The sequence below is a fragment of the Moschus berezovskii genome, chromosome 3, assembly GCF_049115385.1.
Source record: "Moschus berezovskii isolate FMDL1 chromosome 3, NW_MosBer_1.0, whole genome shotgun sequence".
Taxonomy (NCBI): Eukaryota; Metazoa; Chordata; class Mammalia; order Artiodactyla; family Moschidae; genus Moschus; species Moschus berezovskii.
This window is the reverse complement of record NC_142462.1, coordinates 28,495,817-28,506,596: the sequence shown is the minus strand read 5'-3', so window position 1 is coordinate 28,506,596 and position 10,780 is coordinate 28,495,817. Positions and strand designations below refer to the sequence as shown.

At 39.4% G+C, this 10,780-nt stretch overlaps 1 non-coding gene across 1 annotated transcript; it reads right to left on the bottom strand.

Moving 5' to 3' along the window:
• Positions 1–6,413: 6,413 nt before the first annotated feature.
• LOC129552852 (small nucleolar RNA SNORA3/SNORA45 family) lies at positions 6,414–6,535 on the bottom strand. The gene has a single exon (XR_008685337.1). It is a non-coding gene; the product is annotated as a small nucleolar RNA SNORA3/SNORA45 family (small nucleolar RNA).
• Positions 6,536–10,780: the final 4,245 nt, after the last annotated feature.

Here is a 10,780-nt window from a genome sequence, read left to right as displayed (position 1 = left end):
AGTTATATATAGTGTTCTTGTTTTATTTTTATGACACCAACCTCTTCTTGAAGTGCTTGTAATCAATCACAGATTTTTACCTATTCATGGAGAAAAGGAGAATTATAAATGCTGACTGTCTCAATTCTGGATCCCCCAGTTCATGGTAGGGAGAGCTGAATCATTGTCAGTTGGGAAGAAGGGGGAAAAAAAAATCTGTGAAGGTCCTTTGCATAGTGTACAGAGATGCCATATTAATTCTCACAGGTAGAAGAAGAAATTCTTCATTCTTGCCTATTCAACATAGCCTGAATTGCTATTTTAACACAATTCCTTATAGTCTATTTCTTTTTTTGGCAGTTTTTCTTTAATTATATCATATACAATATCTATGTTGAAATTTAAACGGTTGGCATCCTTGATTAGTGTGATTAGTGCTAATTTTTATGATCTTCATTGTAATTTCTCCGTATGCACTTTTCTCATGACTTTAAATTTCTTTTATATTCAGAAGAAACTGCTTTAAAAAAACAAGAAGAAGTAAGTTAACATGGCAGAAGTTTCTAGGTAATTTTGAGTACAAGAAAGGAGAAAACATGGGACTATTTGGGATACAGAGACTCTTGGTAGGAAGATGGGGAAGATGAACTTCAAACTGTAACCTGCTTCTGATTAAGAACTCCTATGATGTTAGTAGGACCCATCTTCCTTGCCTATCTTTGGGTTGGCTCCCTTTTCACACTCTATGGAGGAAAGTTATAGATTCAACTTCATAGAATCACAATATGCATTCAACAGAAGAATCTTTTTCCCAAGTAACTCAGAATGCAATCATGGAATCTGTTGACAGTGACTGAGTTTTTAGAGGTGTGTGCCCTGACCTTTCCATGAAACAATCATTGTAGACAGGAAAGGATTAAATAGGCAAACTGGTTTTGTTTATTTCATGTATTCACCTCCTGGATCCTAGGGGTGAAGTCTTTCATCTGAAGAACATGGTTGAGATGGAATGAAGAGTTGACCCAAATCAAAGTTAAGATAGCCTTCCCATAAGAAGAGGGAATGGATGCTGGAAATAAAAATACACAATTGCTACTACAGCCTTTGTAACAACACACTCATATAATGTTTTCCCATCTCATCTGCATACTTTGTTGTGCCTTCACATACCTTCTGTCACTTCTCATCACTCATAAGGTTTCAAATACTTAGCTGACTTGTTGGTTCATCTCTCTTCTCTTTTCACTATACCCCTTAGGGAATTTGATCCCCTTTGAATGCTTTAATCAGCATATGTGCTCAGGTATTTACTAAGACTTTATTTCTATCCCAGCCTTTTCTCCTCAGCATGAGGCCTCTGCATCCACATATCTAACAGACATTTCTACTTGGATGTCCCCTAAAACTTCACTCTCTCCAAAGGGAAAGGTTTATTTACCTCTTTGAAGTTTTCCTTTTCACCTTCTCTTAGGGAATGTCACCTCCTCTCCTCATTATTTTGTAATAATTTCAATGCTTCTCCTTTCCCCCTGCCACTGTCATCTCTTGACTGCACTGGAAGACTGGTTTTCCAGACAACAGTGCTGAGGCTGAACTCCACCATGATCCACTATTTCCTCTGGTCACATTTAATTTTCTAAAATCTGGCCATGTCAGCTCTTCACTTTAAACTCAGATGCCCCTGCCAATTCCTTTAAGGTAGGCCCTGCTAATGTTTACATGGGATGGTTAAGCTCTTTGTTTTTATTCACTCTTTGCAGCCTCATGGACTGCAGCATGCCAGACTTTCCTGCGCTTCACTTCGTTATCTCCTGGAGTTGATTTAAACTCATGTCCATTTAGGTTGATGATGTCATCCAACAATCTCATCCTCTGTTGCCCCCTCTCCTCCTGCCCTCAATCTTTCCCAGCATCAGGGTCTTTTCCAATGAGTCAGCTGTTCACATCAGGTGCCCAAAGTATTGGCGCTTCAGTATAAGTCCTTCCAATGAATGTTCAAGGTTGATTTCCTTTAGGATTGACTGGTTCCATCTGGCTATCCAAGGGATGTTCAGTCTTCTCCAGCACCAGAGTTCAAAAGCATCAATTTTTGGTGTCCAGCCTTCTTTATGGTCCAAGTCTCACATCCATACATAACTACTGGAAAAGCCATAGATTTGACTATACAGACCTTTGTTGGCAAAGTAATGTCTGTGCTTTTAACACACTGTCTAGGTTTGTCATAGTTTTTCTTCCAAGGAGCAAGCATCTTTTAATTTAGTGGCTGCCGTCAACATCTGCAGTGATTTTGGAGCCCAAGAAAATGAAATCTGTCACTGTTTCCACTTTTCGCCATCTACTTGCCATGAAATGATGGGACCAAATGCCATGATCTTTGTTTTTTGAATGCTGAGTTTTAAGGCAGGTTTTTCACTCTCCTCTTTAGCCTTCATCAACAGGCTCATTAGTTCCACTTCACTTTCTGCCATCAAAGTTGTATCATTTGCCTATCTGAGGTTGCTGATATTTCTCCTGGCAATCTTGATTCCAGCTTGTGCTTCTTCTAGTCCTAGTCTGGCATTTCATATGATGTACCCTGCATATGTTAAATAAGCTGGTGACAATATACAGCCTTGATGTACTTCTTTCCTGTTTTTGAATCAGTTTGTTGTTCCATGTTCAGTTCTAACTGTTGTTTCTTGTCCTTCAAACAGGTTTCTCAAGAAGCCAGTAAGGTGGTCTAGTATTCCCATCTCTTTAAGAATATTCCATAGTTTGTTGTGATCTACACAGTCAAAGGCTTCATTGTAGTCAATGAAGCAGAAGTAGATTTTTTTTTTTAATTCCCTTGCTTTTTCTATGACCCAGTATATGTTGGCAGTTTGATCTCTTATTCCTCTGCCTTTTCTAAATTCAGCTGTACATCTGGAAGTTCTCAGTTCATGTACTACTGAAGACTAGCTTGAAGGATTTTGAGCATAATATGCTAGCATGTGAAATGAGTGCAATTGTACAGTAATATGAACATTCTTTGGCATTGTATTTCTTTGGGATTGAAATGAAAACGGACCTTTTCTAGTCTTGTGGCCACTGCTGAGTTTTCAAACTTTGCTGACATATTGAGTGCAACGCTTAACAGCATCATCTGTTATGATTTGAAATGGTGAGTGGTGACAGCATCATGGTTATCACCTCCTGTGCAATGTTATGAACTTCCATCCACAGTTCTTCGGGTACTCTATCAGATCTAATCCCTTGAATCTATTGTCATTTCCACTGTATAATTATAAAGGAGTTGATTTAGGTCATACCTGAATGGTCTAGTGGTTTTCCCTACTTTCTTCAATTTGAGCCTGAATTTGACAATAAGGAGCTGGTGGTCTGAGCCATAGTCAGCTGCAGGTCTTTGTTTTTGCTGACTGTTTTCGTATAGAGCTTCTCCATCTTCACTTGCAAACAATGTAATCAATCTGATTTTGGTATTGGCCATCTTGTGATGCCCATGTATAGAGTGGTCGCTTGTGTTTTTGGAAGAGGGTGTTTGCTATTACCAGTGTGTTCTCTTGGCAAAACACTGTTAGCTTTTGCCCTGCTTCATGTTGTACTCCAAAGCCAAACTTGCTGGTTACTCCAGGTATCTCTTGACTTCCTACTTTTGCATTCCAGTCCTCTATGATGAAAAGGGCATCTGTTTTAGTGTTTTAGCTCTTCACAGAATCATTCAACTTCATCTTCTCTGTCATTAGTGATTGGAGCATAGTCTTGAATTATTTTGATATGGCTTGCCTTGGATACAAACAGAGATCATTCTGTCGTTTTTGAGACTGCAACCAAGTACTGCATTTTTGACCCTTTTGTTGTCTATGAGGGCTACTCCATTCCTTCTAAGTGATTCTTACCCACTATAGATATAATGGTCATCTGAATTAATTCGCCCATTCCCGAACACTTTAGTTCACTGATTTCTAAAATGTTGATGTTCGCTCTTGCCATCTCATTTGAGCACTTCCAATTTACCTTGATTCATGGGCCTAACATTCCAGGTTCTTATGCAATATTGTTCTTTATAGCATCGGATTTTACTTTCACCACCAGCTACAACAACACCTGGATGTTGTTTCCACTTCAGCTCAGCCTCTTCAATCTTTCTATAACTATTTCTCAACTTTTCCCCAGTAGTATATTGGACACCTACCAACATGGGGGTTCATCTTTCAGTGTCATATCTATTTTTGCTTTTTCATACTGTTCATGGGTTTCTCAAGACAAGAATGTTGAAGTAGTTTGCCATTCCCTTCTCCAGTGGACCACATTTTTTCAGGCCTTAACTAGCAGGGACATGCCCTTCAGCTGCTCCATGTGGCTGGATGACATGCTTTGAGCCCTAATGGTCCCACTGCTGGTTCTTGTTGAGTGTGTTAACCATCACAGGCCATAGGGTGTCAGTCAACATGTGGCCTGGCGTTGAGGCAAAGGCCCTGCTGGAGTGGCTAGGAACGGGGTTTGAGGAAGGCTGGAACCAATGTTGTAGGATGCCCAGGAGTGAAAGGCACCCTGACTCCCTGCTGGTTCTGGTCGCCTTGGGGCCATTCTACTGCCATGGCCAAGCTTTGGCCCCAGCCTTTCCTCTCCTCTGACTCTGCACTGGGAATTGGGGGTGCTGACTTTCTCTAGCTACATCTCTCATTACCCAGGCCCTGAATTAATGGGTCAAACTGTGACAGCTTACAGTGGCTTGAATGTGTTGCTTTTTTCTTTAATCATCTCCAGGCATTTGCATATTTTATAAAGACTACGTGCATATCCACTTTTTAGCTCAATTATTTGCTGTTTGAAGGTCATTTTATATGGATAAACTTTTCTAATCCCTTCCAATTGTTGTTGTTGTTCAGTCGCTTCATCGTGCCTGACTCTTTGTGACCCCATGGGTTATAGCACACCAGGTTACAGCACACCATCTCCCAGAACTTGCTCAAACTCATGTCCATTGAGTCATTAATGCCATACAACCATCTCATCCTCTATTGTCCCCTTCTCCTCCTGCCTACAATCTTTCCCAGCATTGGGGTCTTTCCATGAGTTGGCTCTTCGCACCAGGTGGCCTAAGTATTGCAGCATCAGCCTCAGCATCCATCCTTCCAATGAATATTCAGTGTTAATTTTCTTTAGAATTGACTGGTTTGATCTCTTTGCTGTCCAAGGGACTCTCAAGATTTTCCAACACCACAGTTCAAAAGCATCAGTTCTTCAGTGTTCAGACTTCTTTATGGTCCAACTCTCACCTCTATACATACCTGCTGGAAAAACCGTAGCTTTGACTAGATGGACTTTTGTTGACAAAGTAATGTCTCTGCTTTTTAATATGCTGTCTACGTTGGTCATAGCTTTTCTTCCAAGGAGCAAGCATCTTTTAATTTCATGGCTGCAGTCACCATCTGCTGTGATTTTGGAGCCCCCAAAATAAAGTCTGTCACTGTTTCCATTGTTTCCCCATCTATTTGTCATGAAGTGATGAGACTGAATGCCATGGTCTTCATTTTTTGCTTTTTGATCCTCTTTCACCTTCATCAAGAGGCTCCTCCTGTCAAATCCCCTCCTATGGAGAACTGCATTACATATTTCTACCACTGGATACCAGCCATAGTAGAGTTTTGCAGTTTATTTTGAAATTCCTTTATCACTTTACTATTTTCCCCAGCGGACTAAAAATCCCTTAAGGGCAGGAGCTATATATGCCTTATTAGTCATATAGTTGTATTTCTAGCCCCTGTGACAGTGACTGCTACTTATTGTCTCCCCAAATAAAGTTTATTGAATAAGTGAAAGCTCTTGTTACCCATGTTATGAATGACTCTCATAGCTACAGAGAAGTTGTGGCTTCGAGTTCAATCAGTGACTTACTATGAATGTGGCTATAGGCATGTATTATATTATATATATTATTTATTTTTGGTTTAACACCCTTTGTGTGATAAGTCACTTTAGTCAAGTGTGACTCTCTGTGATCCTATGAACCACGGCCCGCCAGGGTCCTCTGTCCATGGGATTCTCCAGGCAAGAATACTGGAGTGGCTTGCTATGCCCTCCTCCAGGGGATTTTCCCAGCCCAAGGACTGAACCCCAGTCTCTTACATCTCCTTCATTGGTATGTGGGTTCTTTACCACTAGCACCACCTGAGAAGCTCTAAAAGCCTTAAAGGTGTTTACTTGTACTTTGGATAACTCAGTTCTTTCTTTTTAAGAGAAGCACTTGTTAACATTTAATGATTTTTTCACCATATGGTTTCAGTCTACCAGGACTCAAGCCCTTCCCACACCCTTAATCTTCTCCTCAGCTCTTCTGCTGAAGAAGTTGGCCTTCAGGATGACAGGCTGCTTTGGAATCTTGAATACTACTCCACCTTTCCCCAGAAATTTGTAGTAACCCAATCCACTACATCTTGGAGCCAGGGAAGGCATGTTTCTGACCTGGGCACTTCTTGGGGCTAATTGCCCTCGCCAGTGCATCAAGACCAGCAGATTCTTTGTGGGGACTCCAGCACACCAGGACAAGAATTGTCAGGATGTGACTCTAGTGTCGGGTGTGTGCATGAGTGCTCAGTAGCAACTCCATGTCCGACTTTTTGCAACCCCATGAACTGCAGCCCAGCATGCTCCTCTGTCCATGGGATTCTCCAGACAGGAATACTGCAGTGGGTTGCCATGCCCTCCTCCAGTGGATCTTCCTGACCCAGGGATCAAATACATGTCTCTTGTGTCTCCTGCATTGGCAGGCAGGTTCTTGATCACTAGCTTGGGAAGTCCTAGTCTTGGGTAGGCAAGTATTTTAGCTTTCTAGTCAGACTATTAAATTTCTCTGCATATTTTTGGAACAAAATCAATCAGAATGGTCCTGCTAAAGAGGGCTGTGTTCCTTTATCTTCAGGAGTTTATTGGCATCAAATGAGATAGTTTTCTTTTTTTTAAGTACCTATATAACATCAGCTCAATAATGACAGATTGATTAGGTTTCATCTCTGAAGGGAGTTGATGGCCTAACACGAGGGCAGGAGTTGTTACCTTCAGGTGGTCATTAATCCCCATGAAATATCCATCCCTGCAGTAATTGCTCTTATAAATTGAAAAGTGGAAATCTATTTATGCAAGGCTGAAGATTTCTGTTTTCTGCCATTTCAGTTGTATGTGTAAAACATTTCTAGCGACTTAATGTTCTGTACTTAGGCTTCTCAGATTGCTTAATATAGGTTTCCACACTCAGCTTATGTGGTGGATAAGATTTCCTACTTCATCACTTCTAACCTTATGATCAAAGCAACAATCAAAATCCATTTCATGTGAACGCTATTCTGAAGGACATTTGTACATTTTCCGGGAGTCAATCTTCCTTATGGTTCGGTTTAAATTTCTGGTTGCCTGTTTGCAAATCATGGTTTGTTTGTTTGCTTGTTTTTTAAGATTCTTTTTTCTTCAGAAGACAAAGCTATATACTGAGAGCAAAAAATACTCATATTCCAAACTGAGCATCTACTTGCAAGTTTGAAGAGTGGTTTGTTTTGGAACTCATGTACACCCAGGGCGGGTTCGTGTCAATGTATGGCAAAACCAACCAGTATAATATTGTAAAATAATTAGCCTCCAATAAAAAAAAGAAAAGAATGCAGTGAGGCCAAAAAAATAAATAAAATTATTACTTTTATTTGCTATGAAGGCTAATGTGATTTATTTATATAAGTATATGTATATACGGAAATGAACAGGTACATGTTTAAAAGACTGTCTCATAATTGATGACTTATATTATCAGAATTTCTATAGAGTTGCTATCAGGTTTGCTTTCTCATGTAATGGGAGATAACAGAAGGTTGGATGTTTTAACTTTTTTTAGCCAATTAGATTCTTATATCTGATCCCACTGTGATCAGTAGCAAACTTTGGTGACATAGATGGCCATGTGATGTGGTGTATAAGAAAAAACTCACTCTATGGCTGAGTGATTGGATAATTAGCTTGGTCACATTTGAGGTAAGTTCTAAGCAACCCAGCCAACATTCTTTGGTCATGGAATGTGAGGAATGTGATGACCTGTGGAAAAGACATTCTGTCTTTGGAAGTGGCCACCATTTGACAGGAAAGCACATTTCCTACAGGTATCTTTCTCAGCCTTTATACGTGAGTAGAAGTGTGAATAGAGTTAGTGAATCTGGTATGCAGTTGATTATTATCTCTTAGGAAATGAACATAAACCAAGTTGATCCACCTTTACTTCATATCTGATAGGCTTTTTAAAATTGGAGTATAGTTTTACAATGTTGGCTTATATATTATATATATATTCCCTCCCTCTTGGACCTCCTTCCCACCACCAACCCCCATCCAACCCATCTAGGTCACCACAGAGCACCAAACAAATACCTGTGCAATACAGCAGTTTCCCATTAGTTATCTTTTTTGCACATGGTGGTATGTATATACCAATCTGAATCTCCCAGTTCATCCCACCCTCCCCTTCCCCCATTATGTCCACATGTCCACTCTATGTCTGCATCTCTATTTCTGCTTTGCAAATAAGTTCACCTATAGTTTTTTTTCTAGAGTCCACATATATGCATTAATATATGATATTTGTTTTTCTTTTTCTGACTTCACTTTGTATGATTGTCTCTAGGTCCATCCAAATCTCTGCAAATGGCACAAGTTCATTCCCTTTTATGGCTGAATAATATTCCATTGTATATATGTACCACATCTTCTTTATCCATTCGTCTGTTGATGGACATTTAGGTTGCTTCCATATCCTGGCTGTTGTAAATTGTGCTGCAATGAACATTGGAGTACATGTATCTTTCTGAAGAATGGTTTTTTCAGACTATGTGCCTGGTAGTGGATTCCTGGGTCATATGATAGTTCTATTTTTAGTTTTGTAAGGCACCTCCATACTGTTCTCCATAGTGATTATATCCATTTACATTCCAACCAACAGTGCAAGAAGGTTCCTTTTGTCACCATGCCCTCTCCAGCTCTCTAGTAATTATTGTTTGTAGATTTTTTGATGGCCATTTTGACCGGTGTGAAATGATACATAATTGTAGTCTTGATTTTCCTTTCTCTAATAATTAGCCACATTGAACACCTTTTCTTGTTCCTCTTGGACATCTAAATATCTTTGGAGAAATGTCTATTTAGGTCTCAGGAGGAATATGCAGATTTCTAGATTTTCCTGATTTAAAAATTATTAAAATGTGTATTTTAATTATACAGCCTTGCCTTTGCCCATGCTATTACCACTGAGGCAACTCAACTGACTTATGAACAAAATGAATTATTGCCCCTTTGCCATCAAGCCAGCCATGATGACATGGGACACAATCGTTCATTGTTTCTTACTGTGCGCCAAAATCACTTATGTGAAAATCATTCTCCTTTATATTTTGCTTTTATATAGGTTTCAATTTGTTTAGTGAATGTACTGAAAATGTTTTAGTTTTCAGCTTTCAAAGTGTTTTACATGGATTTTTATATGCTTAAAAGCTACTAGAGAAACTATATACATGTTTTAAAATATCAGTGATGATGGTAAGAAGAAAATTTGGAATAGTTCTGGGTATATTCAGCTTGTGTTTGAATTTTGACTGCCAGAGTTCAGCTACTTGATCTACTTGATTTCATATAGATCACATATTTTTCTAGGATTCAGGTTATCAGAAATAACAATAGTCTCAGAGGTGTCAATGAGTATGAAGTCTTTGTAAAAGTCCTTAGCATAGTGTCTGGCTCCTGGTAGGTGGGCAAGAAACAAATCTTTTAAAATTAATAAAATAAAAATAGTAATTAATTCACAAATTAAACAGATGTTATTTGAAAAGACCAAAGCAAGAAAACACATTTTTGAAGCTTGAGCTACAGATGAAGTTAGTTAATCAGAAATAATGGAGTCGGACACGACTGAAGTGACTTAGCAGCAGCAGCAGCAAGGAGTCTAATTTCAAATTAAATGAGCTACACTGAATTCCAGAGATTTTTTATCCCATCCTTCTTCCTAGGTTAATGATTGCCTTAAAATATGTTTTTGTATCACAGTAAGGAAAGGATCGGAGAAGGCAATGGCAAGCCACTCCAGTACTCTTGCCTAGAAAATTCCATGGATGGAGGAGCCTGGTAGGTTGCAGTCTGTGGGGTTGCTAAGGATCGGACACGACTGAGCGAGTTCACTTTCACTTTTCACTTTCACATATTGGAGAAGGAAATGGCAACCCACTCCAGTGTTCTTGCCTGGAGAATCCCGGGAACGGGGGAGCCTGGTGGGCTTCCGTCTATGGGGTCACACAGAGTTGGACACGACTGAAGTGACTTACAGCAGCAGCAGCAGCAGCTAGGAAAAGGATTAGAACTTTAAATACCCTTGATGAGTTGGAAAAATAAACTGCCTGATGACAAGCTGAATTTTTTGATAACAGACTTCTTTGTACAGCAAATGCTCTATAAGGAAGATACATGTAATGGTAAGATTTATAAATAGCAAAGAGTATAGTATTCTTTCTATTAGTTAACATAATGGTTTTGAAATGTTATGAAGGGCATTGCAGAATGATACAAAGTAAACAAAGAACTGATGAGAATTTGTAATTCTGAATCATCAGTTCTTGTATCACCTCTATGTATTAATTCATTTAATAAATATTGAGAACATACAGAATGTCAGACACTTAGCTGGGTTCAGTTCATTTCAGTCGCTCAGTCATGTCCAATTCTGCTACCACATGGATCGCAGAACACCAGGCCTCCCTGTCCATCACCAACTCCCAGAGTTTACGCAAACTCACGT